General features: G+C 42.8%; 1 long non-coding RNA gene across 1 annotated transcript; it reads right to left on the minus strand.

The window, feature by feature from the left end:
• Positions 1–1,279: 1,279 nt before the first annotated feature.
• On the minus strand, positions 1,280–17,607 carry LOC106994578 (uncharacterized). The gene is made up of 3 exons (XR_013408269.1): positions 16,422–17,607; positions 14,815–14,978; positions 1,280–3,224 (listed from the first exon to the last, which is right to left on the minus strand). It is a non-coding gene; the product is annotated as an uncharacterized LOC106994578 (long non-coding RNA).
• Positions 17,608–24,468: the final 6,861 nt, after the last annotated feature.

The raw sequence follows: 24,468 nt of genomic DNA on the forward strand, positions 1-24,468 counted from the left end.
AATGATTTTATCAGGTTTTCATGTACACAAAATCATCTCTATTGTTTGAAACCACCAGGCATCTCAGCTTGTATTTAGAGGGAGAGGCAAAAGTAGCTTGTGAAAGGCATGTCTAGCTCTACAACCTGACCTCTGAGTGGACCTAGAGGAAGGCACCAGGTATAACATGCCTGTGGGCAGAGGCCCAGGAACACCTTGCCAGGCCTTCGGCAAGGTCAGTCCTCCTGTGTGGGGATCCTGAGACCACGCCCAAAGGAGCTGTACCCTGCAGGAGAGAGAAATGCTGGCCAGATCCAGGATGCAGAGTCGAGGAGACAGGAAAATAGCTCAATTGTGTGTTAAATTTTGGACAGCACGGTCCCAAACAGTCAAAGGGACAGTGAGGAGATGCATGTCTGTGGCATCCTTGTGTAGAAGACGAGAGGGCACTGCGTCAGGGTGAGAAGGAGCCCACAGGGTGGACGTGCAGCCCCTCATGCTGCCAGTCCAGCGCCTCGCACCTCTAAATAGCACTCACGGTAGGATTCTGTTTTGCGTTCTCTGGTTTCCATGGTGCACCATTCCACAGACAGTTCTGGTTGTTTTACTGACAGGTGGACCTTATCTTACATCACTTTCCTGTATTTCTCAGTTCAACTCTGCACCACACAGACATGAACGCTGTGTGGTAAAGACACAGTCTAGTCAGAAGAGCCGATGGCAGCTGGACCAGTGCAGAAGGAGAGTAAGAGCTGGTGCGTCCCCCAGCCACCAGGGACAGCTTCTGACCGCAGAGTGCTGGTGACTGCAACAGACTGTGGGCAGGTCACTTCTCCTCTATGGGTCTCAGTGTCTTCAACAGTAAAATAAAAACATTGAATTAATATCTCTTTGACCTTAACAAGTCATCGTCTTCATTATTCTTGTGGAATTTAATATCAAGAATCCCAGAAAGCCAGCGGCTTCCATCTGCACTTACTCCTCAGATTCAGTTGCTGAATCCCTGCCCACCAACTCTCGAGTTGCACAGCATGTCCCTGACTGCATGTGAGAAGCCTTTCTCCAGACTCCAGCAATAGAGCCTTCGGGAGGAGAGTGAGGGCTCCCAATCACGCTTCTCAGTCTATAGAGGTGGAAGTGTTTAGAAAAGAGACAGAAAAAGGAAAACTCACAATGCATGGAGAAAAGCCTTGAAGGACTCCTCAGGCAGCTGTGCAGGCCCCCACTCAGGATGCTGAGGGCGCTTGTACAGGGTTCCACCGCAGGTGTGTCCTGTCTGCAGCCCGTGCGATTCAGGCCCCCTTGGCTGGGCTCTAGGTCTCTCAGAGGCCCCTCTGTCCTTAGCATAGACGCCTGTCTTCCCAAGGAACGCGAGGGAGGCCAGCAGCACATGAATGCCCACACCGTGCTTTACGACACGGAAGATGCTTACAGGCAAATGGGAGTTCTATGAATCTAATGTTAATAAAAATTGATTTTTGAAAATGCAACATCCTTCTTATACTACTTGCAGGTTAGATAAATAAGCCACATGGTGATAAATGCCTGCTCTTCACAGTTATAATTGGCCAAATATTCTTTTACTCATTTTGGTCCCTGTTTTACTATGGCCAAAATAATAGTAAATAGATCAATTAGCAGGTTTGAGATATGACCTGGGAACTTATATTTATGAGAACTAGGCCAAAATGCTCTCCCCCTCATCAATAAGTTGTTGGGTCTCCCCCTCCTTGCCCCGCTTCCCGCATCCGAGGAAGGGCTGAGATCCAAATAGTTGTCGCACGATGGATGGCATTCCTTCTTCATGACCTACCACACTCACATGATTTAAGCCATGGTTTGGGATGTTGTTGATGATTTATTGTATGAAAAATGTAAATGATCTGGATGGCAGATGTTTTATATTTTCTGACCATTCATTTTCAGTGGGAATGTAATTAAAATTTATGAAGTGTATCTGCTGAATTGCATTGGCAATTGATGATCTCCTCCAGGGCTGTCTATCCACAGATGATGAGTAATTGTGGACAGAGACGTGTGGTGACAAGGGCAGGATGTGATGTTTCTGCCAGAGTGAAGCGACCTGCACAAAGGACGGAATTCCTTTGCCTTTGTCCCCAGACCCCAGCCCGACCCAGCCCCACCCAGCCCCACCCAGCCTACACTGTGAAGAAAGGTGGAACAGTGTCTGCTCTTTTCTTCCCAGGGTTTTAAAACTGTCTGCCAGGCTCCTGTGTCTTCACATGGCCTGAAGACCTTCTCCTGAAAGGCATGTTAGAGGCCCACCACAGAGATCCAGGGAGACGATGTCACCCTTCAGAGAAAACCCACAGAAGGGACTTCGGCAAATCCCAAATTCTCCAGAGAGCTGTCATTGTTTGACCTTGCAGATCATGTTTTCAAGCATCAAAGTTACCATGAGAGGTGCATCCACTAGATGAAATGTGATTGTGCAATTATCAGTTGATGTGTCTACCTCCCTACTAAGCATGGAGCTTCTTGAGATCACAATTCTCTCTGTCTCTAAAACCTGGGCGGCATCTGACAGCAGAGCCTGCCACACAACCGTTCTTGCACTTGGTTAAGCTGTGCAGAGGAAGCTACATCTGAGGAAGAGGAATTCCAAAGAGCCAGAATATGCCACACCGTAGTGTTATTGGCATGGTTTTTCAGTACCTGATGACTTCTTGTGAGACCTTTTCTTTTGTGAAGATGCCAAACTCTCATCATTGATAGCATCACTGTCTTGCAAAGTCCCCAGAGCATTCCTTTAAGTTCCCAAGTTCCCAGTCCCAGTAGGCCACAGAATTGGATGGCCTGGGTGAAGGAGGTCATCAGATGCCCAAGCCGCAGCATCGATGGTGTGGACACTCTATGTCAGTGCAGAAACTTGCACTTTGCTTCTGCTTCTTTTGCACCTAAATGTTTACTTTAAATTCCACAAGTCAACTTGTGTACGGTTCTGATGAGCGTGTGACCTAAAAGTGCTATGAGTAAAACTCACTAACGCTGGAGCTCAAATGAAGACCGATGACCATGGCAACCAACAGAAGTCTCTTTGTGTCAAGCAGCTTCTTTTATCACCTCACCTTTCTCCATGGAACACCCTTTTTTATTTCTCTTCTCCCTTCTGTTGATCTTCATCACCAGCCCACACACCTACTGTTTAATCAGGTACCCTCCAAGCCATTCATTCTATTTCATACAATCAGTAGGATGGAGTCTTTGATAGCTCGTACTTCTCACTGAAACAGAAACAAAGGTAAAAATACTGAAATAACTTATTTTTATTTCAGCAGACCCAGATGATCACTGTGTTTACTGAGATGCCTGGACACTCAGGAGGTCTTTAAAAAGCATTCACAACTCATGGGAAGATAGAATTCCTGAGCCAAAGGGCACCTCAAATTCTTTAGCACAAGCCCTTTATTTTATAGAAGGGGAAAATGGCTCAGTGAGCTGAGGAGTGGCAGCTCTGGGGCCATGATTCAGAACTCTGGTGGTTCCTTGTTGCAAGTGCGACTTCTGTGCATAGTCTGACTTTGTTTTGAGATACCAGCTATTTTCTTTCATTTATTCTCTTGGTACTTCAAAGTCACAGTAAAACAGCAACTTAGCATTGCATGAACCGGGGCTCCAGGTGCAGCTGTGAGGATGAGAACCTGAGTGCAGCGTTTACAGGAACACACTGTGTGCCAGGCCCATGTCTGGACAGCAACGCTACCATAAGTTGTATGATTACTCCCATTCTACAGGGAGGCAACCTGGGAATTTCCACTTTAACTTTTCATTTCTTCTTCTTTGCCCTATAATTCCCTTCAAGAAAATTACACTTACAATCTATAATCAGTACCAAAATTTGGTACAAGGATGTTCACTGCAATATATTAAATGTCAGAAGAGGAAAGATGGTTAAATAAATTATGGTAAGGCCAAGCATGGCGGTTCATGCCGCTCACTTTGGGAGGCTGAGGCAGGTGGATCACTTGAGGTCAGGAATTCAAGACCAGCCTGGTCAACATGGAGAAACCCCATCTCTACTAAAAATACAAAAATTAGCTGGGTGTGGTGGTGTGCGCCTGTGGTCCCAGCTACTCGGGAGGCTGAGGCAGGAGAATTCCTTGAACCTGGTGGGTGGAGGTTGCAGTGAGCTGAGATCACACTACTGCACTCCAGCCTGGGCGACAGAGCAAGACTCTGTCTCAATTAAAATAAATAAAAATAATAAATAAATTATGGTAGAGCCATATAATTGAATATCTCCTGAATGTAAGAAAATCATGTCTTCATCCTTTGACCATAAAATTCTACTTCTACTATGTAGGAAATAAATAATGAAGGGTATCCATAAATATTTAGCTAAAAGTTATGTTTATAGCTTCATTATAAATCACAGATTAACAACAACATAAGTATTTGATACGAGTTTATTTGTGAAGTAAACTATGATACATTTATGTAGTGGAACACCATACACCTAATAAAAATTATCACACAGACTATTACTCAAAACATTCATGTAATATACTATTTATTATACAGTTAAATCATTATGTTACCAAGCAATATAGACACAGTGAAATTATACTGTTTTCATTCAAATCGAATATAAATAGATAGAAACCAAAAAACTAAAATGTTAACAGCAGTCATTTCTAAGTGAGGGGATTATTACTGATTTTATTTTCTTATCTTTCTTTTCTATATTTTTTATTTTTCTCATAAAGAACATAAGTACTTACATAGTAAAGAAAAATAAAAGCCATGTAAGTCCCTCGTTTGAAAGTTATATTAATAGAAGAAATCAGAATACAACTCTCTATCTAAAGTATTATCCAAATTTTGTTTTTAAAAATTTGGACACATGCTTCAGAATACCTCGGAAATATATATAGGATTATTCCCATGGCTTAGAACTATAGGTGATTTTTGTTTTATTCTTCATATCTCTGTTTTGCCAAGTTTTTTGCTGCAAACATGTATTTTATATAATCAGAGAAAACAACAACAATCATAGAACACATAGAAGTCGAATCCGAGTTTTCTTATTTTAGTTAAAATACTAAAAAATAAAGCAGAATATTGAGTGTATCTGGGGAAATTAGAAGGAAAGTGAATACTTCTCTTTCTTTTCTTTAAACTTTATTTTTAAGTGGCTTCCTGACTGCCATAATGTTTACCAAACTCAGTGCTAAGATTTTCATTGACAAGCACAGGCATGCTGTAGCCCGCTTTCCTGTAGAACTGTCACAATAAAAAGACATTCACATTTTAGTATTTGGGCAAAATGTTTAACACTCAAACATTTGTATTTTTCCTTCAGTTTTCAAAACAACTTTAAATCTCTCTTTTCAAAACAGCGTTAAATGATGTCACTCATTAGCTAGCAGGTGGCTGGCAGTGGAGAATTGTGTTTAATGCTTCCATTTCCAATGCAGCTGGAAGCACAGACCAGGTGAGCGTGCAGTGTGCGGGTTCAACTTAGGAGCTGCAGGCTGGGCATTGAGTAAACTGGGGGCGGCACAGCAGCAAGCTGGGGTAGACCTCCGAGCCCCAACCAGGAACGTGAGGCATGAAGTCCAACCTTACACTGTCTGCATGGAGATAGATCCGGGAAAATCAAGCCACTGGTAATAAAGGAATCAGTGCCACCCAGAGTATAAGAGCCATGTGTCCCACAGAAGAAACCACTGTTGGAAGTCCAGCTGTCATTTTAGGGCAGACTGAAAAGGAGATACAGAAAGTATCAGGGAAGTCAGCCGGGAGGGCCATCCTGACCTGAGCTTAGTGACAGCCGAGAAAAAGAACGTGGCATCAGTGACGAAGTTCACATGGTACTGGTTGTGAGGTTTGGCTACAATAGAGGATGAGGTGGCAATGATGATAAACTGCCATCGAACAGACATAAAGGATGAAATAATCTTGAATCCCTCCTGAGCCTACCAAGCCAGGCTAAGCCCAAAGAGTCTGGAGAAGGCTCTGCATTTGGATACCCAGCCCCTGCACTGGAGGAAAGCTGTGCATCTTCAATGGAATTTCTCAATCCAAATGGCTGGGGTGGGGTCAAAAGCATGCTCTTGCCCAAGGTATTTTAAGTGTAGGAGTGAGAGGTATGCTGGGATTTCATTAAGATCTCTTTGGGGAACACAGAACACTTAGTGCCTGTCTAGGCCTTGTTTGTATCAGTACCAGGTTTGCAGCCAGACGGATTTTTCAGCCCTACCCATAACCATTGCCCCCGAGTTGCTCAAGGGGACAACAGGGATTCACCCAAACCAGCCACTGAGTCAGCCCAAGGGACTGGATTAAGTCTTCTGTGACCCTGTGCTTGGAGGTGCAGATGGCCTAACTTGTGGCATGAAATGCCACTGGTAATGGGCGACACTAAGACCTGAAATTTCCTGAAAGGCCAGCATGGTAAGTGTGTCTGCTTCATAACATTTTTGTGCAGATTAGGTGAGAAGAGAGGCTGTAGGTTCAGTGTGGAGGACAGGGGCCAGCTCAGAGCAAACGCCCAAGTGTGAGTCCTTAGAGCCTTATTATTCCTCGCGCTTCACCTTTGCTTCACATTTCACAGACTTCAAAGCATTTTCACTGAGCATCCTCATATTTGTTTCTCACCTTAGCTGAGAGATAGAGAGTACGGCACAGTTATAATTATGCCCATTTTCCATTCATGGATCTGATGGAAGTTGGGCGTTTTGCCCAGGGATGGTGTTGGGTGGTAATGGGCCGGGGTTCCAACGCCCAGGGACTCTACTGCCCAATGCTCTACTGAAAACGCCAGGCTGCCGTTCCATGGTCATCTGTACGTGCACTACAGCTGTGTTGTTTTGTGGTATCTTTTTCCATTGTAAAATCAAATGATTTATAAACACATCGATTGATGCCACCAGAGCATTCCTAACAAGGAGTCTTTGATTCAGTAGAGATAACCCAGGCAAGAACAGGAAGAAAACTCACAAGGCTCTTGCTCGTGGAATGAGTGAATGATTTTTCAACCACTAAAACTGTCCTCTTGTAAATTCTTGGTTTTTGTTTTGTTTTGGTTTGGTTTTTTTGAGACAGGGTTTCACTCTGTTGCCCAGAAAGAGTGCAGTGATATGATCTCAGCTCACTGCAGCCTCAACCTCCCGGGCTCAAGCGATCCTCCCATCTCTGCTTCCTGGGTAGCTTGGATTACAGGCACATGCCACCATGCCCAGTTGATTTTTGATTTTTCATAGAGCCGGGGGTCTCACTATGTTGCCAGGCTAGGCTTGAACTCCTGGATGCAAGTGATCCTTTCATCTTAGCCTCCCGAAATGCCAGGATCCCCACAACTGGCCTTGTACATCCTTCCATAAGCTCCCATGCATTCTCTCAGATATGTCTTGCTTCCTGGTTGTGGTCCCTAACCTGCCCCTGTACTCTCAAGTCTTTCCAGAAAACCAAGGGCCGCAGACACAGCATTAGTAGCATAGATGGTAGTGAGTGCTCTCCACTGAGTGCCTGCTCTGTGGTGGGCAATGAACGAAGATGACTTGATCACTTTCCTTAATTTAGTCCTCGTCATATCCACTGGCAGGTAACAGATCATAAGCTGATAAAGGCAGGATCCGGACTGAGGCATGTCGGGCTCCAGATGCAAAGCTCCTCACCCAGGTGCTAGCCCACCTGCCTGGTCGGGGAACCAGAGCCAACACTGCCCTCTGCTCCCTTCCCCCTGGGGCCCCTCCCACAGGCTTCTGCAAAACCAGCTTGCACAAAACCAGGTGTCTTTCACCTGCCAGGGTTCATCTCAGGCCCTGCACTCTTAATGATCACCGTAGATTTCCCACTGGGAACCTGGCCCGTCTTCCTTGTCACAAGACAGCCAGTTGAAATGAACACAGATGCAGGCTATTGGGACCATCATGCCCTGCTCATAGCCTGGGGGAGAGCTCTGCAGTGGCTTCCAGAGTCTACCCTCTCCACCACGCTTCTTTTCTCCTCTGAAGCTTCGCCGTCCCCACCACCCCGGCGACCTCTTCTCTCTAAATTTCCACAACTGTCCTTCACTGAGCCCACACCCAGGACATAGGAAGATGGAGGTGGTGACTCACACAGGGCCTGCTGTCTAAGGGGAAACGGGGACATTCAATCAGAAATCTCCATAATATGTGAAGAGATTTAGGATTGAAAATGCGCAAGAAACACCTAAAGGAAAGGAATCATGGTCTGGGAGCCTCTGGCCTCCTTTTCTACACCACAAGCGTGAGCGTCTCCACGCATGCGCTCTCACCTCTTGCACTGGCTGCTCAGTGAATGTTCTTCTGGGTCTTCTGGGTGGAACCGCAGTTTGTTCAGCTCTCTCTCTCTCTGCACACCCCGGCGGGCCTAGTGCAGAGTCTGGCATTGCCTAGGTGCACGGCTCAGCACCTTCGTGCGGAAGAGCTTCAAGGGTCTGGGAGCTACTGCTGCATCACAAACCTCCCCAGGCCCAAAGGCTCACAGTTCCAAATTTTGTCCATTACTCCTCACACAGTTGCGAGTTGTGCGGTTCTGGCGATCCTGGGTGGGGGGCCTCATTCCTCTGCAGGCGGCTGTGGGCTCTGCTGGGATGGCTGATGGGGCATGGCCTTGAGGACACACTCAGGTCTCCTCTGGCATCTGTTCCTCCCGCAGGCAGGCCAGCATGCTCCTGGACAGCAAGTGGAAACACAAAAGCACATCTTTAAAGCCGGCAAGTATGGATGTGACTCCTGTCCCCTTGGCCAGGACAAGTCCAAGGCCAGTATGCATATGGAAAGGCACAGGCCTGAGAGGCCAAGGGGCATGAAAGTGGGGGACTCTGAATGTCGGGGGCCCAGTGTACCTCATCCCACTGCAGAGGAAGCTTGCATCCAGCCAACCCAAATCCTACACACTTCCATTTTAACGGGTTTCACACTGAAATAAATGAACGTCTCTCAAGGCAACAATACATCCAGTTCTGCCAGTGCAGAGTCCTTTGTGTGGGCTGGGCAGAGTCCTGCAAGTCCCCTGGGAGACAAAAGATGGGCGGTGAGAAGTGGGTCCCACGTGAGGATGACGAGAGGGTGGGAAGTGCCAACACAGATCCCACTTGGAACTTCATCTTCTCCAAAGAATGTCAAATTTTGAGTGGAAAGGGGAAAAAAGGGGGGAGCCCCAAACGTAACACAACACTCTGAAGTCAGTTCTTTTTCTCTCTTGACTAATTAAGCTTAACCAGAATGGTGGGGCTGTCAGGCGTGGGGAACCTTTCCCGAGAGAAGAAAGGAGCCGCTCTCCAGGTGGGTTCCCGACTCTGGCTGGCTCCCACCACAACATACATTTGGCATCCATGACAGCACCGTCAAAAATAATAGCGAGAAAGCTCACTGTCTGTCACGACGGAATAATTATGTATGGGCTTTCCTTACACTCAAGATGGATTAGATATTTCATTGAGGAAAATATATGTGGCTTTTAAAAAGAATGTAATGTATTGAGGGCACTGCTGAGATTAATAGCCAAATAAAGAATTTTTTTAAAAAAAGTTCTGTGTGTACGTGTGTGTGTGCGTGTGAACATGTCACTCATGAAGAGATGGGAGATGTCATTCCTAAGCTGGTTAATTACAAAATGCATTAATGTTTTATTATACCCTTATCAGTAATTAATCACCCACTTTGATGTAAAGTTCAGCCTCAGAAAAGTATCATGAAATTGTCCTTCATGTATGAATGAGGATTTTTAGGGGTGAACAAAGACCATGACAAAGATAGAAGAAGTGTATTCCCCCTGGAAGGAGGGCAGGGATTAGCCTTGTGTCTATCTTACACTGCGTATGTTATCCTTGGGGTGTTCATGAGGCCAGAACCAAAGGAAGCAAGAGAAAGAGAAAGAGACAGGGCAAGGGAACAGAGAGAAGACAGAGAGAGAGAGAGAGAGAGAAGTGAGAGAGAAGCAAGAGAGAGAGAGAGGTGTCTCCACAACAGCGGGATGGGGAGCTTTCCTTAGTGGTGTTCTTCAGGTGCAGAGTTTGAATAAAAATGCAAAACAGGATGCTCCCATTCAGTAAATATTATCGTTTTTATTCACTCATTAATTAAGTTGCTTAATTGCTGCTGTCAAAAGACTCTCGAGTTTGTGACTGGGGCTGCTGCACTGTTTTGATAGGAGCTGAAGGAGAGAAAGGCAATATCGCTTGCTCGCTTGGCTTTCTGAAGGAAGCCTCAGTGAGGCAGATCAGAAAGGATCCAAGAGGGTGATGTTGAGAGGGAACACTGCTTCTGGGGGGAAACAGCCAGTTGCAGGACTCCTGTAGGAGGCTATTTCATTACTGTGATGGATGCCCATCACCAGCTTATTATCATTTCAGTCATTATTCTGTGAAAATCACTTTTATGCAAAATATTTCCCCCTTTAATCTAACTTCCCAAGAGGGGCAGGAATGGAAATAGACTCCGGCCTTGTCAGTCAACACAATTGTGCATCCCTTTGTATCCCCTGCAGAGGAATGACTCTGGGCTGTTTTGGAACACATCCTGTCCACTGCACTCCATCTGCAAATTCCCAGCACTTCCAGAGCCTCCCATGCATAATGCTCCACGTTTCTTCACACTGGGGTGATCACATGTCCCAGGGAGCCTAAGCCAGACTGCCGCTCAGCAAACACATACCAGAAATAGCCTACAAAGTGTCTTGGTGCTGACATTTGATTAATGTTCCCTGGCCTTTCCATGCTCAAATATGCTTTATTTGAAATATTTGAATAACCTTTGAGCACACCCTTCCTAACTTGTCACCCTGTGCACACCCAAAAATAATAGACAGGCTAATCCCACAGTCACTGCACCCTCTTGCCCAGGAAGAGACGACTCCCGCCATGTCTAAGCACACTGGGCTTCCCAAGAGGGGCGGCTCCACCCCATCTACCAACGAAGTGTGGAAAAACAATGAAGAACAACAACACGGACCCACTGGCATCACCCTCAATGGGAAAAGTGACGATGGATCTGCACAGTAAACATGGGTGTGTGTATCTGACCTTCTTCCCCAGAGTCTCAGGTAGAGGGGAGCTCCATCCAAGTTAACTCTGCTCCCCCACCTGAGGGCAACTAAATGTTTTTCTTCTGCCTTTCACAATGTAGCTACTCCTCCATCCAGTGGAGCCAAGGGCATCTATGTGTGCATGCATAGGCCACGTATGCATTGCCTGTGTATCGTGTGCATGTATAGGTTGTTGCATATGTGTGCATGTGTGGATTGTTGCATATGTGTGCATGTGTGGATGGTTGCATATGTGTGCATGTGTCCATGTTCTCTACACTTTCTCAATGACCTCAATTGCATGCTTATTGGGTGCCTGGTTGATAGTTTATCTGAGAGGAGCTGCCACGTGGTGAGCCTCACCTGCAGGCTGGAAAACCAAGCCATACAGATAATATGATGAAAGGCTAGGAGGGCAGGCCAGTTAGCTAATGTTACTTGAATCTTTATTTTTTTGTTAACATACAGCTAGACACGTTGGAATCCTGATGTCAAATCGCTATGAATTTTCTGCCAAAAAAACAAAAAAAAAATCTTCATTTTCCGGGCTGCCATGGACTTTGCTTGCATATGCTGGGAAGTTACTCTCTCCTTTGCCATGAGGAAGGTGGGAAGAAAGGAGGGAGGGAGGGAGGGAAGGTTGAGAAGCATGTCAGTTCATAGCATTATTCTCACCCTCTTCAATTTTCTGAGAAATTCATTTGCATTTAGGACAAGGTGACTTCCTTCTGTTTTCCACTACCTTCATGAAGGAAGGTGGGGAATAGTTGTTACAATTTTCTAACACTTACCTTACGAATCTAATGGTTTTATTTGACTATCAAACCCAACTCTGTGAAATATATTTAAATGCCTTGGTATCTTGCATCTATGGGTATTGATTAGGTAAGATACTAACCATGGGGACTATCAAATTCCTATAAAGGCCTGAATGTGTCCCCCCAAAATTCAGGTGTTGAAATCCTAACCCTAATGTGATCTTATTAGGAGGTGGGACGTTTGCGAGGTGATTAGGTCATGAAGGTGAAGCTCTCATAATTGGAATTCCTGTCCTTATAAAAAGACACCAGAGAGCCCCCTTGCCCCTTTTGCCATGTGAAGACACAGTGAGGAAGCAGGGCATCACCAGGCATTGTACCCAGCCTCCAGAACTGTGAGAAATTAATTTCTGTAGGTTATAAGCCACACAGTCTATGGCCTTTTGTTATAGCAGCCCAAATGGACTAAGACAGGGGCCATTATGTCCTATGATTGGTAGACAGAGATGCTGAATTTTGTATAGACCAGGAAACCCAGGAGCTCAAATCACAAGGAACCTGGAGCAGAGGGAGGGGAGGGTGGAAACGGGAGACTACTGGAGCAAGAGCTCTAACACGATCATGCTGCAAATTCAGGATGAGTTAGAGGAAGCCAACACTATGTCTTCATCACCACACTTCCAATCACATTAAATGATTTAGATGATCTCAAACTTCTGAAAATAGCAGCACAAACACAAGTGTTGATCTAAAACAGGAAGATTACAAGCATACCACAGATATATGAAATATTTTCCAGGAAAAGAAAAGAAGCCACCAGGGGAAATATGGTTTTACATGTTATTATTCTTGTCATGTTTGCAAGCATTCATGTAGACAGTCTTTGTTTGAGTAGGAAATGACACAACTTGATGCAATATGGACAATATTCTGGAACAAGATTCTAAAAAATTTAAAATTCTAGTTTTTGACATCTAAAGTCAAATTTTCTAAAAAAATGAAGAAATAATTATTTCACTTACTGCTTATGTTGGCTTTCTATTGCCACTATAAAAAATTACCACAAACTTACAGACTGGAAACAGCATAAAGCTATCATCTTGCTGTACCGTGGGTCAGAAATCAAACACGGGTCTCCCTGAGCTAAGATCAATGTGTAGGCAGGTGTGTTTCTTTGTCTGCTGGAGAGGAGAATCCATGCCTTCCTTTTCCAGCTTCTAGAGGTCACCCACCATCTTTGGTTGGCAGACCCTTCCTCCATCTCCAATTCTGTCTTCTGATTTAAGTACCCTGTCAATCTCTTTAACTACCCTCTTCTACTTTTAAGAACCCTCATGATTACACTAGATCCACCTGGATAGCCTCCGTATTTTAAAGTCCGCTGATCAGCAAACATAACTCCATATGCTTCCTTAATTCCTCTTTGCCATGTAGCTCCCATATTCCCACGTTCCAGGACTAGGATGTGGACATCTTTGGGGGCCATCATTCTGCCTACCACACTGCTTTTAAGGTAAGCAAGAATAACATGAAGAGTGGACGGAAAGGCTGTCCCAGTAGGCAGGGATTACCACACTGGGCTGGCCAAACACTCTCAAGATATGCCATGGAAAGGGCAGAAGGTTGTATGATCAGATCAATCTGGGAAACGTGAGATCATCACATCTTTTTCCTAGAGGTTTGTATGGTTCCTGTGTCTGCTCTAACAAAGTACCACAGACAGGTGGCTTGAAACAATAGAGATTTATTCTCTCACAGTTCTGCAGGCTAGAAGTCTGAGATCAGAAATCAAGATGTCAATACAGCCCAGCTCCATCTGAAGCTGATGTGGTTTGTTTGGCTGTCCCTACCCAAATCTCAAATTGAAGTGTGATTCCCATAACTCCTACCTGTGGCGGGAGGGACCGGATGAGAGGTAATTGAATCATAGGGGTGGTTGCCTTCTTGCTTTTCTGGTGATAGTGGTGTGTTCTCATGAGATCTGATGGTTTTATAGGGGTTTTCTGCCCCTTCTCTCTGCACTTCTCCTTCCTGCCATCATGTAAAGAAGGACATATTTGCTTTCCCTTCCACCATGATTGTAAGTTTCCTGAACTGTGAGTCAATTAAACTTCTTTCCCTTATAAATTACTCAGTCTCAGATATGTCTTTTATTAGTAGCATGAGAAGGAACTGATACAAAAACCTATGGAGGAATCCTTCCTTGTCTCTTTTAGCCTCTGGTGTTTGCCAGCTATTCTTGGCCCTCCTTGACTTATACATGCATCACTCCCATCTCTGCCTCCATCATCACATGGGCATCCTCCCCCTGGTCTCTCTCTCACTGTCTTTATCCTACTCTTACAAGGACATCAGTCATATACGATGAAGGGCCCACCTTAAATCCAGTATGACCTTAACTAATTACATCTGCAAAACCCTTATATCCAATTAAGATCACATCAACAGGTATGAGGACTTCAACCTCCCTTTTGGGGAGGTAGAATTCAACCCAAAACAAGGCCCACATTAAGGATTAGCATTTTACAGAGTCTGAGAAGTACTAGGGAAGAAATCCTATTTACCTTGGTTTAACCTACAGCTTCCCAAATTTATGACCATAGAATCGTTTTGCATAGAATGCCTTTTAATATGCCAAACAACACATTGTGGAGAAATGTAACTCTAAGGAATAATTAATTCTGCAATTCTATCACTCAACACATTCTTTGATTTTGAAATTCTTACCTTTATCTGATTCCTTGTCTTTAAAAAATCACTCCATTTATTCTTTAGCAGTTTTCTGACATAGCATATTCCACAAGAACTCCAGAATTCCTCTTTTGTTATATTATGACTTTTATATGACTTTCTTTTTTCATATATCATATTGAGGAATGGCTTACATACAGTGAAATGCACGAATATTAAGCATGCAGTTGAATGAGTTTTACAAATGCATACACTTGTAAAACCCACACTTCTATCAAGATACAGGAAGATCTTTTATGCCCCTTCCCACTAAATCTTCCCACCAGAAGTACTCCCAGTTCTGATTTAAGTTACCATGGATTAATTTTACCTGTTCCAGAACCTCAGATCAAAGAAACCATATTGTATGTACTCTTTCATGTCTGGCTTCATGGCTATTCATCATGATGTTTTTCAGATCCATCCATCCATCTATCCATCCATTCATGAAGTATATCAGGAGTTTATAGTTTTTTATTGATGAGTAGTATTCCACTGGATGGATAAACAAAATTGGATTATCTTTTCTCCTGTTTTTAGATAGCTGGTTTGATTTCATTTTTTGTTATTATGCATAAAGCTGCTGTGAACATTTTGGTATAAGGCCTTTTGTGGACATACATTTTTATTGCTCTTGGATAAATACCTACAAGTGGAATTGCTGGGCCATAAGGTATAAAACCTAAGTATGGTTAACTTGTTAAGAAACTGTAGCAGTTTTCTCAAGTGAATGCACAATTTCACACTCCCACCAGTCAGGTATGAGAGTTTCAGTTGCTCCATACTCACACTAACGTTTGACATTGTTGGTCTTTTTCACTTTAGCCTATATGATGATTTCTTTACCTTTTAATAAGTCCTCCTATGCCTAAGATAGAACTACGAGTAAAATCCTAAGGCAGGATCTTGTTTATGTTTTCATTTTAAAGCACAGACAGTTTAAGCTTAAGGAAGAGTCTATTCTCTTTGGACTTAGATCTAGGAAGATTGTGAAATTCAATCTATTCTAGGAAGATTGTGAAATTCAAATATATTTATGTATTTTAAAATACTATATTGCTAGCCACCAATGACTCAAAACAAATAATTTGTTCAACAACAATAATCCAATTAATGAAGTTTATAATTTGTTCTTTCATAAATTTGAACTGGAGTGCAACATGTGGATAAAAAAAATGAAGCTATATTATATACCTATGTCAAATTATTTAATTATAAATACTGAGCTAGAAAGTGCTAAAGACTAATTATGTCCCCGATGTCCCCAACCATTGTGCACCTACATTCACGATGGTTACAACAGAGCAAATACAGTACAATGTAACTTGTAATATTATAATTTGAGACCTTAAGGGGACTGAAATATGCTCACATTTATGGAAACTAAATTGTGAAATGGCTCTAGAATTCTCGTGTGGGCAGTGGTTTAAGGAAGCCTGTCAGTGATTAGTATACACCAATACATACATCAGTCATGCTGCACTAGGAGCTTTGGTGTGATGGTTTATTTTTACGCAGGAATTTCATTTCCTAGAAGTTGTAAGCTCTCCTAGGAGAGCCCTCCTATGGAGTGCGTGGACTTTCTGGGGCTTTGTAACCCCTCAGGCTCTGCCCTGGCAACAGTGCCCAGCACCACGCCCGCCTAGACGTGCTCTTGGCTAAAAGCCCTTCTGCCCAGGGGACTCAGAGGGCAGCCTCAGGCCTGACCACAGCAGCCCTGAGAGTCCTTCTTCAGCTTCCCGGGAGACGCTTTCAGGGGCAGGAAAGGGGTCAGGAGCCAGACAGCCTCAGCCCTGACCCAGGCCCCAAAGTCGTCAGGGCACCAGCAGCTCCCCTCTGTAAACCTCTCTATGGAAAATTTTAACCTAAAATACTTTTCTCTCTTTCTCTCTTTGCAACTGAAGAAAAGGGCTTCTCAGAGCGAGCTTAACTACCTACCTTCAATGTTTCATTGTCAGGGAAAGCGATACAAATCAACGTGTTTAAGTAGCTCCTTTGCTAGCGTTGATAGAATCCTAAAATCGTCCTGAAGAAGTGTCTTTGGTAAGGAATGAAATCGTATCTGGAACGTCCAACTGCAAAGCCGATTGCATGGCGAGGCTGTCTGGCGGTGCTGCAGTCCTGGAAACAGGAAGCCTTGTCCTAAAGTCAACAGGGGTCAGAAACGTACAGAAACCGAAGCCAGCTCTGCAAGTCCGTTTCCAGAGTCACATTTTCGGCCTGGGGGTGGGTTGGGGGCGGGAGAAGCACGCTTGATCCATCGCCTCAAATAGTCACGGTTAGGAACATTTCAGGGCTGTGTTACTTCTGAATAATTTGTCTGCTCGCTTTGATCCAGGCTGTGGGGGTGGGGCGTGGGCAGCGGGGAGGCAGCAAAACCCTACAGGCGGGCCTTTCATTTCAGAGGCCGGGAGTTCTCTTTAAAACACGTGTGGAAATCCACTGGAAAAAAACCACAGGTCCTCCTCTTCAAAGTCACGCAGAGCAGAAGTGACTCCGACCCTAAAAGCCCAGGCCCTGCACAACTTGAACTTTCTTAGTCGCCGATGTTTTCTTCCTCCTCAAGGGATTAGACAGAAGTTGCACATAAAAGCACTTTTAGAGTGAGCCTGCCATTAGCCTCTCCCTATGAAATTTCTAGCGTGGTCATTACCGCTCACTTAGCAACGCTCTGGCGGGGCAGAAAGTTGCCTTTTGCTCCCACAAAAGCAAACACTTTTCCCGGGCAGGCGATGCATTATACATTATAGAGTCAGTTCTCCTGCGCTCGGGCCGATCAATAACCGAGTCGGGGCCCCCCGACCCAGCCCCGAGCCCAGCCCCGCGCTCGCGGGTTCCCGGGTGCCCGGTCCGGCCCATCCATCACGCGGCCACCGCTGCGCGCAACCCGGGCGGGACGAGCCCCCGCGATCCGTCTTCGCCGTGAACTCCGCGTCGCCTCCTGACCTCGCGCTCAACCCGGACACACGGGGAGGTGCGAAGCGCCCTCCCGGGGCCCGGCCCGCTCCCCGCCGCACATCAAACGCTCGCGCTGACCCCGGCGCCGCCAGGTCCCTGCACGTGCAGCGCAGCCGCGCGCTCCCGGGTCCGCAGGCCCCGCCGCCGACAGGGCCCCGCAGTGTTCAGCCGGGGCTGGGAAGGGAAGTCGGCGGAGCCTGCGCAGCTTCCCAGGCCGTCCCGGCGCAGAGGCGGGCCCGGGCCTCCTAGGAAAGGAGCTGTCCCCGCGGATCCCGGCGGGGTGAGCGCGAGGCGGGTGCTGTCCGACTTTCAACAGTCCCAGCGAAAATGTCCTAGGAAACGAAACAACTTTTTAAACTGTCTTTCCAGAGAATTAGGATGCTAAGAAGTCACCCAGCTCCTGGAGGACAGACTGGAAAGGCACCTGGCCTCGGCCTGGGCGGCTCTCCATTCGTTCCTCGCTGCGCCCCCTCATCCCCACTCCCTGGGCCCTGCGGGGAGCCCCGTGGTGCCGACCACGGCATTGCCTCAACCCATCAACTCGTAAAACACACGAGCCTTAGCAGAGATACGATTTCATTCCTTCCAGAGGCCCTTGAGATTTTAGGATTCTATCAACTCTAGTAAAGGAACTACTTAAACATGTTGCTTTGTGCCATTTTCCCGGACTATAAAACATTAAAGGTAGGTAGTTAAGTTCGCTCTAAGAAGTACTTTTCTTCAGTTGTAAAGAGAGAAAGAGAGAAAATTATTTTAGATTAACATTCCCCATAGAGAGGTTTGCAGAGGGGAGCTGCTGGTGCCCTGACAGCTCTGAGGCCTGGGTCAGGGCTGAAGCACCCACTGAGGCTGCCTGGCTCCTGACCCCTGCCCTGCCCTTGAAAGCGTCTCGGGGAAGTTGAAGATGGACTCTGGAAATGGAGACAAAGCAAAGGGTTATTTCTTGGTAACGCCAAAAACGGGAAACATGAGCCAGCAGAGGCTTTGTCAGGGTGCATCAGTGGGCAGCCGGGAGTTAGCAATAAGGGCACAGAACGTGGCAGCCTCCCCCTGTTCCTGGGCAGGCAAGGATTCCGGGTCCTTCTTCCTCTCCTCGCCCTGAGGTCAGGGAGACAGCTGCAAATGCCATTTTTCCAGAGGCTGAAGGGGAGCTGAGAAGTGTGAGGCCACTGAATCACGAGCGATGAAGTTTTGACTTGGCAGAGAAACGAGCACGGACCTTCCTTCGCAGCTTCGTTGCATTATCATGCTTGATTCCATTTCAAACGTGCCTTACCCGCGGCAGAATATTTATTGTTTCCAAATTCCAAGGTCCTTGGGAATTTCTCCAAAAGTTTGAATGCTTTTCAAGTAACGCTACTTATAAATGATGATTTGATTGGGTATTTTTCAAAACAAGAGCAATGTAAACATCGAAATAGATGCAACATTTGATTCTTATATGGTAAAAATGTGCACCGTTTCTGCAAAAGGAAAGATTTATTAAAAGTTTATTTATTTTATTTATTAAAGTTTATTAAAAGTTTAGATATGAAGCTAACTTGGGGGTTGATGTCTGGAGATTTAGAATTGCTTACACATCACTTTTTCTGCTTCTCTGCTTCTACCATTTTCTCCATTTTAAAAATATCCTTCTTGAGTTCCTATATTCCCTAAGGAAAAGGTGTTTTGATTTCATTTATTCATTCAACAAACTTCTTTTAAGCAAGTGTTACGTGCTAAAGAGTAGCAATATGAAGATGTAAAAGTTAATAAGTACCAGAAGTTAATGAACAGCAAAACAGAAGTTCCTTGGAATGACTAATAAAATAGACAATAAACTAATCTGAGGGAAAGAATATAACTATACATTACAACAACAAAATAGGAAAATAGGATAATAAACAGGTAACCATAAAAATGTTAGAATCCTAACAAATAACATGCGTAGTATCATGCCAATCATTAGAACATACAAACCAAATGAAATAAAAGACTTTTAGGAAGCATCTTTACCAAACTTATCTCCAAAAAGTCGGAGACAATGAAAAACCTATTATATCAATCATTTTAAAAGAAATTTAAAAGCGTATCAAATGTCTATCACAAAAAGCCTTCAGGCCCAGATTATTTATCAACTTAAAAAAATACATAGTTTCTTCTGTCATTTTAACTCTTATAGTGTAGAAAAATATGGGAAACCTTCCAAATAAATGTGTGAAGCAAACATAGTACTAAAAACAAAGCCGGATAAATGTAGGAAAAACTGAAAAGTATAGTTTTACCTCACTTATTAACATCGGTTAAAGAAATTCTAAGTATTAATATATTGAATCTGGCAAAGTAAAGAAAGGAGACAATACTCTGAAAAAGTGAGTTTATTCCACACTAAATAAATCAAATCTAGGATGTCTGTTAACATGATTTATTATACTGAGTGTTAAAAAGAGAAAATTCACATAAGAATTTCATCAGATGCAAAAAAAAGAAGAGCACTAAATAGAATTTAATAGCTTTTCCTGTTTTTAATAATATATAGCAAATTAGGCTAGTAAGAAATTTCCTAAACAGTTCAGGGAATATCTTCCAAAACTCACACCAAATATTTTATGCTAAATGGTGAAATACTAAAGATACTCCAGTGAAGTCAAGAATAAGATAGAATGACCAAATTAATCTGTTTGTTTTTTCCAGTATCACTCTGGAATCCCAAATCAATGAAATAAGATAACAATATATGCAGAATACAATTATTAGAAAGGAATATATGAAATTATCATTAGTTGGAGATTATTTTTACTGTATAAAAAATCAAGTTAAGATGATTTAATAAAGTGGTTAAATAAAAATTAAAATAATATATCAATAGGTGTCTGTTTTATGCCAGGACAACAAATTAGAAAATAAAATGGAAGTGAAAATCCTACTTAAAAAAATCAAGCAGGGACAATCTAATTGGGAAAGATTTTCAACAAATGATGCTGAAACAATTGGATACCTATATGGAAAATGGTGGATTTTGGTAGACCCTTGCCTCACACCACACACAAAAATTAATTCAAAATGTAAGAGCTAAGGCTCTTAAACTCCTTAAAGAAACATAGGAGTAAATCTTTGTGACCTTGTTTAAGCAAAGATTTATTAGATAAACAACAAAAGCACAAGTGATAATGGAAAAAGTTGATAAATTGAACTTAGTCAAAACTAAAATCTTTTCACTTCCAAATGTATACTATTAATAGAGTAAAAAGACAAGCCACAGACTGGGAGTAAATATTTGCAAATCATATATTCTAAAAAAGATTTGTATCCAGAGTATCTAAAAGCATATAAAAATCTCATAACTTACTACTAAGAAGATAAATAGTTCAATTAAAACTAGGCAAAAGGGCCAGGCACAGTGGCTCATGCCTTCTAATCCTAGACTTTAAGAGATCAAGGCAGAAGGGTTGCTTGATCCCAGGAGTCCTAGGCAACATGAGGCTGGGCAACATAGTGAGACTTTGTCTCTACAAAAAATTTGAAAAATTAGCCAAGCATGCTACTGCCTGCTTGTAGTCTCAGCTAATCTGGAGGCTGAGGTGGGAGCATCTCTTGAGTCCAGGAGATCAAGACTGCAGCGAGCTATGATTGCACCACTGCACTCCAGCCTGGGCCACAAAGTGAGATCCTGTCAAAAAAAAAAAAAAAAAGCTAAAATATTCAAGTAGAAATTTACCCCCCAAAAGATAACAAAATGGTCAATAAACACATGAAGAGATGCTCAATATTATTAATCATTAGGTCAATATAAATTAAAACTATAGTGAGGTACCATTTCATGCCGTCTAAGATCACTATGATTGAAAAGTCAGATAATACCATGTTTGGGTGAGAATATGGAGAAATTGATACTTTTGCACATTGTTGGTGGGAATGCAACATGGTTCAGCCACTTTGCAAAAGAGTTTAGCATTTTCTGAAAAAGTTAAAAGTAGATTTATCTTATGATCCAGCAATTCTAATCCTAGGTATTCACTCAAGGAAAATGAAAAGATATATTCACACAAATACTTACTTGTGCACCAGTGTTCATAGCAGCATTATCCATAACCAAAACATGGAATCAATCCAAATGTCTATCAATTGATGAATGCATAAACAAAATATTGTATATCCATACAATAAAGACTATTTGGCAATAAAAAGAAACAAAAGTATTGACACATGCTATTATGTAGATGAACCTTAAAAATATACTAAGGGAAAGAACCCAGTCACAACAGACCACATATGGTATGACTGCATTTATATGAAAAGTCTAGAAAGGGCAAATCCCTAGAGACAGAAAAAGTATTAATAAGTAAGTGGTTGTGTGAGGCTATGACAGAAACAAAGATTAACTGTAAAAGGGCATTAAAATGCATGGGGGTGAAGAAAATGTTCTAAAACTGGATCATAGTTATGGTTGCATAATTCGGTAAATATACTAAAAAATTATTGAATTATATACTTAAACAAGCAAACTTTATGTTATGTAAATTATGCACCAATAAAGCTGTTATATAAAATGGCAATGAGACTCTACTTTCAGCCATGATTGCATAGTTTGTGGAAGATCAGTGGTCTCACTGCACACAAATAGGAAATCTCGATTAATTTTTTTTAAAATGCTTGTTGGACTTGCCAGGACTCAAGGGGCCATGACCTCGGGGAGAAGAGAAACTCAGCGAAAGAAGTGAAGGCTGCATTTGCCAATTCTTGATGCCAAGCAAGAGACTGAGAATCCAAGCAGAAGGCTACAGCTGAGGTTCGTATCATTCAGTAGAGAATTTGGTTGTCACTTCACCATGCTGGAGAGAAAAAATTGACTTTGGAACGTCTAACACAAGTGGATCTTAAAAGGTCAAGATATTGAAATAATAAAAGCTCAGAGAAAAATGCTCAAAATGCAGAGGATTCCCACTCAAGGCATTTGCTGAACTCTATTTTTATGTATTAACTTCTAATTTTGAAATAATTTAGACTCACAGAAAGTTTAAAAAATAGTGCAGATAGTTCAATATACCTTTCACTCAGCTTCCTCCAGCAGCATCTCTGGCTTCTATTTCCTAGATGTTAGTAGCACCCTCCCCAGTCATGAAGATCAGAATGTCTGCACTCATTGCCAAATGTCCCCTGGAAGGCAAAATTACTCTTGGTTGAAAAACCATTGCCCTATCATTAACAACTTACATGAACATAGTGCTCTTATTAAAACCAGGACGTTAGCATTGGTATAATATAATTAACTAAAATGCTGACCTTGTACAAATTTCCCCAATGTCCATTTTCTGCTCCTGGACCCACCCAGAAATTCACATTGCACTGAGTTGTGACTCCCTGAACAGCACCACTCTATGATGGTTCCTCAGTCTTTCCTCATCTTTCAAGACCTTGAGTTATTTGATGAGACCCAGTCAGTTAATTTGTTGAATCTCTCCTGATTTTATTCATCTAAAGTTTGCTTATGATTAGATTGGGGTTATACATTTTTGGCAAGAATTCAACAGAAGTGGTGTGCTCTTTCCAGTGTGCTGTATCAGGAGATATATAATGTCAATTTCTCTCTCTCTCTCTCTCTCATTTATTTGTTTATTTTGAGATGGGGTCTCACTGGAGTGCAGTGGTGCAGTCTCTGCTCACTGCAACGTCTGCCTCCCAGGTTCAAGCCATCCTCCAACCTCAGCCTGCCAAGTAGCTGGGAACACAGATGTGTGCCACCATGCCTGACTAATTTTTGTATGTTTTGTTGATATGGGATTTCACCATGTTGCCCAGGCTGACCTCAAACTCCCAAGCTTCTGACTAATTTTTGTATGTTTTGTTGATATGGGGTTTCACCATGTTGCCCAGGCTGACCTCAAACTCCCAAGCTCAAGCAATCCCTCCACTACGGCCTCCCAAAGTGCTGGGATTACAGGCTTGAGCCACCACGCCCAGCCATAGTGTCAATATCTCTTATTACTGATGGTGTTGATTTGATCACTTGGTTAAGGTGTTGTCTACCATATTTCTCAACTGCAAAATTATAGTTTATCTCTTGGTAGTTGATAAATACCTTGGGAAAGAGTTTTTGAGTATATACAAATATTCTGTTTCCCTTCCAGCTTTTGCCCAAGTGTTCAGTATCCATCAATGGTTATTCCCTGCATTAATTATTACTTTGAGGTTTGCCTAAGGGTAATTTTTGTTTCCCTCACTTCTACATGTATTAATTTTAATTCTTCTGTAAGGAAGAGTTGTCACTTCTCTCCAACTTATTAATTTATTCATTTTTGTATCAGCATAGACTCATTAATATTTATTTTATTTTGTGGATTGTAATTTAATATATCATTTTTTATTTTGTTGCTCAAATTATTCCAGTGTTAACCATTGAGAGCTTTGACAGACGAGTTCTGTGCCCCTTTTGACATGTTTCCACCATTTTTCAAGCTCTTCCTTATTTTCTTGGTCCGTAAGGTGTTCCAGGCTTACATGACGCCTCTGCTTCACTTCTGAAATCAATCACTTTTCCAAGAAGCCAATGGTACTTTTTATTGGAGATGGTGTTTAGAAAGCAAGATCTAGACTCTGTGTGCTCAGTGCTATTGAGTTGTAATTTCTTCTCCTCTTAGCAGACAGAGCTATGAAATATATGTATACATATTATATATGTACATATATATGTAGATGATATATATACAACTACATTATATCTACCTGTATAAATATTTAAAATCGTAAGTTCATAATCAAAAACCACACATTTTATTTTAGTCCTCCCCATTTCTTTATTTGTACCTTTTTCCCCTCACTGTGATAAGCCTGGTTCTCCCCATCTACAATATATATACTTATTTGTTCAAACCTAATATGCACATAAAGTAGTTAAAGAATTTCTAACCTATACCCTGTGGGAAAAAAAAGATTTACTAACAATGGTATTTTTGTAAAGTTTTTTATCTTTAGCTTTATATCATAAAGGAAAAATACTATTTTCCAAAGTTACTAATGTTAGTTTATTTTCTTCACCATTAATTTCAGT

This window comes from Macaca mulatta, chromosome 18 (genome assembly GCF_049350105.2).
Source record: "Macaca mulatta isolate MMU2019108-1 chromosome 18, T2T-MMU8v2.0, whole genome shotgun sequence".
NCBI lineage: Eukaryota > Metazoa > Chordata > Mammalia > Primates > Cercopithecidae > Macaca > Macaca mulatta.